The sequence below is a fragment of the Triticum urartu genome, chromosome 1A (assembly GCF_056163025.1).
Source record: "Triticum urartu cultivar PI428250 chromosome 1A, HENAU_Tu73, whole genome shotgun sequence".
NCBI lineage: Eukaryota > Viridiplantae > Streptophyta > Magnoliopsida > Poales > Poaceae > Triticum > Triticum urartu.
Window position 1 is genome coordinate 444,013,301 of NC_141873.1, and position 6,916 is coordinate 444,020,216.

The 6,916-nt window shown below is 48.6% G+C and overlaps 1 long non-coding RNA gene across 1 annotated transcript; it reads right to left on the bottom strand.

Annotated features, from left to right (window-relative positions):
- Positions 1 to 350: 350 nt before the first annotated feature.
- On the bottom strand, positions 351 to 4,364 carry LOC147991623 (uncharacterized). The gene is made up of 2 exons (XR_015613961.1): positions 4,084 to 4,364; positions 351 to 2,747 (listed from the first exon to the last, which is right to left on the bottom strand). It is a non-coding gene; the product is annotated as an uncharacterized LOC147991623 (long non-coding RNA).
- Between the last annotated feature and the right edge of the window lie 2,552 nt (positions 4,365 to 6,916).

A 6,916-nucleotide genomic window follows, 5' to 3' on the forward strand; every position in this document is an offset into this window, starting at 1 on the left:
AGTGGGAAGTGGGTACGAGAACCTAGAGTTAGCATTAGTAAAATAATTTAACTCGAATAGAAGAGAGATCAGAGTCCCAGAGTATAGACGAGGAATAAAAGATCCTAATACCACCCAATGGCGACATGGGCCCATGGGCCGCACAACCATGTTAGTAAAACAGTTTTCATCGACTAGACTCAACTTCGGCCAAGGAGTGTGGAAGGGGGATTCCTACAGGCAGTCGACTCTGATACCAACTTGTGACGCCTCCGATTTGACCGTACACTAACCATACACGCAAATGTGTACGATCAAGATCAGGGACTCACGGGTAGATATCACAGCACAACTCTAGACACAAATTAAAATAATACAAGTTCTATATTACAAGCCAGAGGCCTCGGAGGCTCGAATACAAATTCTCGAAGACACAAGAGTTAGCGAAAGCAAAAATATCAGAGTACAGACATAAGGTTAAACAAGTTTTCCTTAAGAAGGCCAGCACAAAAGTAGCAACAATTGAAAAGGCAACGCCTCCTGCCTGGGACCTCCTAACTACTCCTCGAAGTCGAACCCCATGTAGAATCATCCTCGAGATCCTCTGGCTCCTGGACTCTAGCATCTGGTTGCGACAACCAGGTATAGAAAAGGAAAAAAAGGGGGGAGCAAAGCAACCGTGAGTACTCATCCAAATTACTCGCAAGCAAGGATCTACACTACATATGCATTGGTATCAATGAAAAGGGTAGTATCTGTGGACTGAACTGCAGAATGCCTGAATAAGAAGGGGATAGCTAGTCCTATCGAAGACTATGCTTCTGGCAGCCTCCATCTTGAAGAAGTAGAAGAGAGTAGATGGTAAGTTAACCAAGTAGCATCGTGTAGCATAATCCTACCCGGTGATCCCCTCCTGGTCGCCCTATGAGAGAGTGATCACCGGGTTGTATCTGGCACTTGAAAGGGTGTGTTTTATTAAGTATCCGGTTCTAGTTGTCATAAGGTCAAGGTACAACTCTGGGTCGTCCTTTTACCAAGGGACACGACTATTCAAATAGATAAACTTCCCTGCAGGGGTGCACCACATTTCCCAACACGCTCGATCCCCTTTGGCCGGACAGACTTTCCTGGGTCATGCCCGACCTCGAAAGATCAACGCGTCGCAGCCCCACCTAGGTACAACAGAGAGGTCAGCACGCCGGTCTAAATCCTATGCACGCAGGGGTCTGGGCCCATCACCCATTGCACACTTGCACATTGCGAACGCGGCCGATAAGCAGACCTAGCCTCCCTAATACAAGAGCAGGCGTTCCAGTCCAATCCGGCGCGCGCTGCTCAGTCGCTGACGTCAAGAAGGCTTCGGCTGATACCACGACGTCGAGTGCCCATAATTGTTCCCACGTAGTTGGTTAGTGCGTATAGGCTAGTGGCCAGACTCAAATCAAATACCAAGATCTCGTTAAGCGTGTTAATTGATGTAACCACGGACGCCGATGTGATAGCCTGGATTATTAGGGATGATGATAGACTACTCATATCAATAAGGAATTCCTTCTTTCCCGGGAGCCCATTCGGACAGAACTCCCAAGTTAAGCGTGCTCAGCTTGGAGTAGTTTCAGGATGGGTGACCAACAGGGAAGTTGCTCTCGGGTGCGCACGAGTGAGGACAAAGTGTGCAGAAAAGACTAGTATTGATCTATGGGGCCGGTCTAGATCCCGCCAGGAGTAACGACCACCGGCGGGTGTGTCTGGGGCGTTACAAGTTGGTGTCAGGGCCGACCCTCGCGGTTACACGGATGTTTGCGGACACGTGCACGCTCATGTTGTTCATGACGTTTGTGACCCGTCATGGCACACGGCATGGCACATGTGCCGGACTGGATGCACATACGTATGTGCCAAGAGGGAACGTTCCTGTGGCCCGACGAGGACGTCGGTTCCTCTGAGTGGGGGTGTATGTGATAGCCTGACTTATTAGGGATGATAGACTACTCATATCAATAAGGAATTCCTTCTTTTCCGGGAGCCCATTCGGACAGAACTCCAAAGTTAAGCGTGCTTAGCTTGGAGTAGTTTCAGGATGGGTGGCCGACCGAGAAGTTGCTCCCGGGTGCGCATGAGTGAGGACAAAGTGCGCAGAAAAGACTAGTATTGATCTGTGGGGCCAGTCTAGATCCCGCCAGGAGTAACGACCATCGGCGGGTGTGTCTGGGGCGTTACAGCCGACCAGGGCCATGCCCACCTCTCTCCTAGGTGGTCTCAACCTACCTTGTCGCTCCGCCACAAAGTAACAGTCGGGGGCCGTCGGGAACCCAGGCCCATCACTACCTGGATGGAACCACCTGCCCCTTCAGCCCCCACATCGGAATCACTTGCGGGTACTCTACGAGTCGACCTGACTTTAGTCACCACATGTATCACATATTATGTATATAAGTATAAACCCGTGATCACCTCCCAAGTGATCACGGCCCGATAGTATACCATGGCAGACGGACAAGAATGTAGGGCCACTGATGGAATACTAGCATCCTATACTAAGCATTTAGGATTGCAGCTAAAGGTAACAACAGTAGTAGCAAAGACAGGCTATGCATCAGAATAGGATTATCGGAAAGCAGTAACATGCTACACTACTCTAATGCAAGCCATAGAGAGAATAATAGGCGATATCAGGTTGATCAAGGGGGGCTTGCCTGGTTGCTCTAGCAAGAAGGAGGGGTCGTCAACACCGTAGTCGAACTGGGGGTCGCCGGCAGTCTCGGGGTCTATCGGAAAGAAGTAACAAAGGGGGGAACACAATAAATAACAGAGCAATCAAAGCATCACAAAGTGTAACATGGCATTACGCGGTGCTAGGGGGGCCTAACACATTAGTAGGCGATACCGGCGAAGGGGGGAAACATCCGGGAAAGTATTCCCGGTGTTAGACGTTTATGGACAAATGAACCAGAGGTGGATTGTTGGATGTTTGCTATGCTAGGGATGCGAGGCGGACGAACGGGCTACGTATCCGGATTCGTCTCATCATTTTGAGCAACTTTCATGTAGAAAGTATTTTCATCCGAGTTACGAATTATTTTATATTAATTTTTAAAGTTTCGGTTTCATTTCCTAAAATATTATTAATTTTAAATTAATAGACAAAATGCTATGGGTACCCAGCCCTTTGTACACAGAATGTACACAAAGGCTGACATGTGGGCCAGGGGGACCTAGTTGACCAGTCAAAGTTTGACTGCTCAACAGGGGGTGGGGCCCCTTTCATACATAGATCTAACAAGCTATCAGTTTATTAGTTTATTAGCAGGCTTAATTAGGTTAATTAATTATTTACTTAATTAATTAATTAAGTTATATATATACTTACTTTTTTGTTTTGGGGCGTAGGGCCCATATGTCATAGGCCAGGGGGGATTAACGGGCAGGCGGGCAACGGGTTACGGGCACTGGCGGAGCCAGGCGAGCTCGGGCGGCGACAGCCCTGGCGGGCACAGGCGTAGCGGCCAAGGTGGCGGGAGAAGGTCGTGGCAGTGGGCGGTGGCGGGGCGTGGCGGCGAGCAGCGGGACAGAGGCGGTCGGGGACGTGGTGCGCAGGATGACGCATGGGGCGGCTGGGGCAAGCAGCCGCAGGACGCGGCAACGCCGGGCGTAGGCGGGGCGGCCGGCGCAGCACGTGCGCCGGCAGCGGGCGGGCGGAGAAGGGAGGGCGTGGGCGCGGAACTGGCAGGACGCGTGAGAGGCAAGGCTCATGGGCGCGGGTGCGCGCGCTGCCTAGGACGCGGCCGAGTGCGATGAGTGCGGACGCAGTCGTGCAGCGGAGCGGGACAGTGGGCGGGGGCAGCGCGTAGCGGTAAGTGGCGGCATCGGCGAGCAGCAGCGGCGGAAGCACCAGGGGCGCGCGGTAGCGGGCGCACACGCAGCAGCAACAGTCGAGGCCAGGGCCTGCATGCGGGCACAAGCAAAGGTGCGGTCGTACGCGGCCTGAGGCCAGAGGGCGCGGGAAGCAAAGCAGGGGCCGCAGTGAGCAAGGCCTACAACGAGCGGGCATGGCGACGGCATCTTAAGCGAGGGGGGGGAGGGGGAAATGGAGGAGAGTCTCACGGTGAGGTCGCGGAGGGTCGACGGGGCCGGGGACAACCGAGGATGACGAGATCGACGGGGTGGGCGTCGGCAACAGGATGCACGTGAGCGGCGTCACCAGTGACCCCGGCTTCGATCTGTTGGTGTAGTCGACGAAGAAGACCCTGTCGGGGCTCCTGGACATCCACCGGTGGCGCGGGAAGCACAGTGTCCGCAACAGTTCAAGCCGGCGCACTCCGGCTCTCTCGGTCGAGCTCGGAGTAGGGAGCAGAGGAGGGGGGGAGAGAGTTATGAGGGGGGAGTTGAGGCTAGGGTTTTCCAAGGGGGAGAGAGGCGCTGAGGGGTGCCCTTATCCGTTGAGGGGGTCACGAGATGCCTGGCGCGTGGCAGTCGCTGGCCTAGACGATTGTTCTGTGTCCACGGGGGTGAGGTGAACAGGAAGGGGATGAGGGAAGGTTAGGTGGGCCGGCCTGGTGGCCAGTTGGGCCATGGCCCAGTGGGGAAAAGGGGGCTCTCTTTTTTGTTGTTTTGTTTTGTTTTTACTTTTTATTTATTCTCTGTTTGCACTTTGGGAAACAATTCACTTTAGTAAAATGTGTGGCTGGTCTCTATATTTAGTATTCAAAAATACCTCACTGTAACAAAAAGTTTGGGAGTGATTTAGAAGTTGTTAGTATTTTTATTAAAATGGAAATGACCTAAAGGTAGGTGCTTGGGTACTGTTCTCATATCAAGTGGTATTTTAAACCTTTAGAAAATTTTTGGTTAATGCATGACCATTATTTAATGAATATTTGTAACCTAATGAACATTTTTAATTCACCATTTTATGAAACTATAATTTGACTTTTCATTCGAATTTGTATTAGAACTAATTTTGAAACGAGTGAGGTTTAGCAAAATTTTAATTACGATGACCTGGCATTATTAACAGGGTTTGACTGTAGCTTAACTATCGGGGTGTCACAACCGATGAGCTAGCGTTAGGGCAAAAACTTATCTTGATGTGACCGATTGCATGAACTCGGTGTGACTGATTTCAGCAATGAGCAAACCAAAGAGTTGTCAGGCAAACTAGGTGGGACAAATCGCTCATTTAGGTAAGACCGAAACGTTACGAAGGGAAACAGAGAGTTTGCAATCCCGTCTCGGTGAGACCGTGATCCCTTTCGGTGAGCCCAAACTGATTAGAGTTTCTAGCAATGGCTATGTCAAAGGAACTCGGTGGCACCAGATAGATCAAATCGGTGGGGCCGAGTTTGACTTTAGGTTTTGTGCATATTTGGAACTGAGAAAGTGGTTGAGGGCTATGGAGCATATCACTAAGCACTTTGAGCAAGTAGACCATTAAGCAACACCTCATCCCCTTTTAATAGTATTGCCTTTTCCTATGGACTCAATGTGATCTTGGATCACTAAAATAGAAATGAAGAGTCTTGAGCTTTTGCCAATCTTTGTCCTTAGCATTTTGAAGGGGTTTCATATCCTCTTGTCCATGCCACGCCATTGTTGAACTTTCTGAAATTTACTAGATAAATATATTAATCCAACAAGAGATACGTTGACATTAATTACCAAAATCATCCGGGGAGCACTTGTGCTTTCGATCTCCCCCTTTTGGGTAATTGATAACAACATACATCAAAGCTTTAGATAAGAATATGAAGAATAATAAGTAAAGCTTTGGAAAGACATGTAACATGCATAGACTCCCCCTATATGTATGCAATTATGTAAAGATAGAATATGACAACTTGTGAATGCATAAGCATGTCAGAGCAAGTAATGAGTTACATGTATCTTGACTATATGCATCAGAGCAAATGATGTGAATACAGGGAGTGTACCTTCATGTTCATGAGTCCTTCTTACAAACAATATGTAAATCAGCAAGAGATCATCATGCACCCAAAGCCCACCGAACGGTAAGAAGTGACCGCGATACTCTCATGGTCTAAGGAGCAATATCACATGTTAACACTCTGTGTTGTTGCAATTAAATGCTCAATTCATAACAAACTAGATTGGGTTGGTTCAATATGAATGTTCTTCTAACGTCATGATCTCAATGTTGTTTTAAGATCATCGTTACACTTAACGATATCCTAAGATCTGAAAAACGTGATCACCAATAACACTTGAGTTAGTCTTAGCGGCGAGACTAGGAACCTTTTATTTACCATTTATTATTCCACACGTGCATATGCGTTTTCCACTAGATCGCATATTCTAGGATCATAGCATTTATAATATAGAATATAAACTCTTCAATTATGAATATAAAAATATAATAATACAAATATTATTGCCACTAGGGCATATTTCCAACATGTACATCATGGAGAAATTCCACGACTACAAGATGGTGAGTAACCGTTATGTGGTTGAACAAGCTCATGAAATATAATGCATTGTGAAGGAATTGAAACTCCTGGAGTGTAATCATCGATCTCACATGGATCGGCGATGTTGAGGCAACGAGCTCCGATAAAGAAGAGTAGGGCATGGAAGATGGCGGCGCCTCGAGTCCCGTGAGTTGGTCCATGTCCCATGTCCTACTCTACCTTACCGACAACCGCACCTCACTCTGAGAGGGCTTAGCGAGCCACCAGACTGGGACATCGAGGGAACAACAAGGACCGTTTTATGTTGCATATAATTGTATGGATTTGGTGATTTTAAAATGAGGTATCCGATTGTGGAATTGAATTTTTGTGTGCTGACCTGTCACTGTCCACAAACGCATCCAAGCGTGTTCGCTGACGTTTGAGGCCCGGATCTTGCTAGTTGTTGTTGTAGATCTTATTAGTTCGGACGGTTGTGGGCGGTTTTGTTGGAAATATGCCCTAGAGGC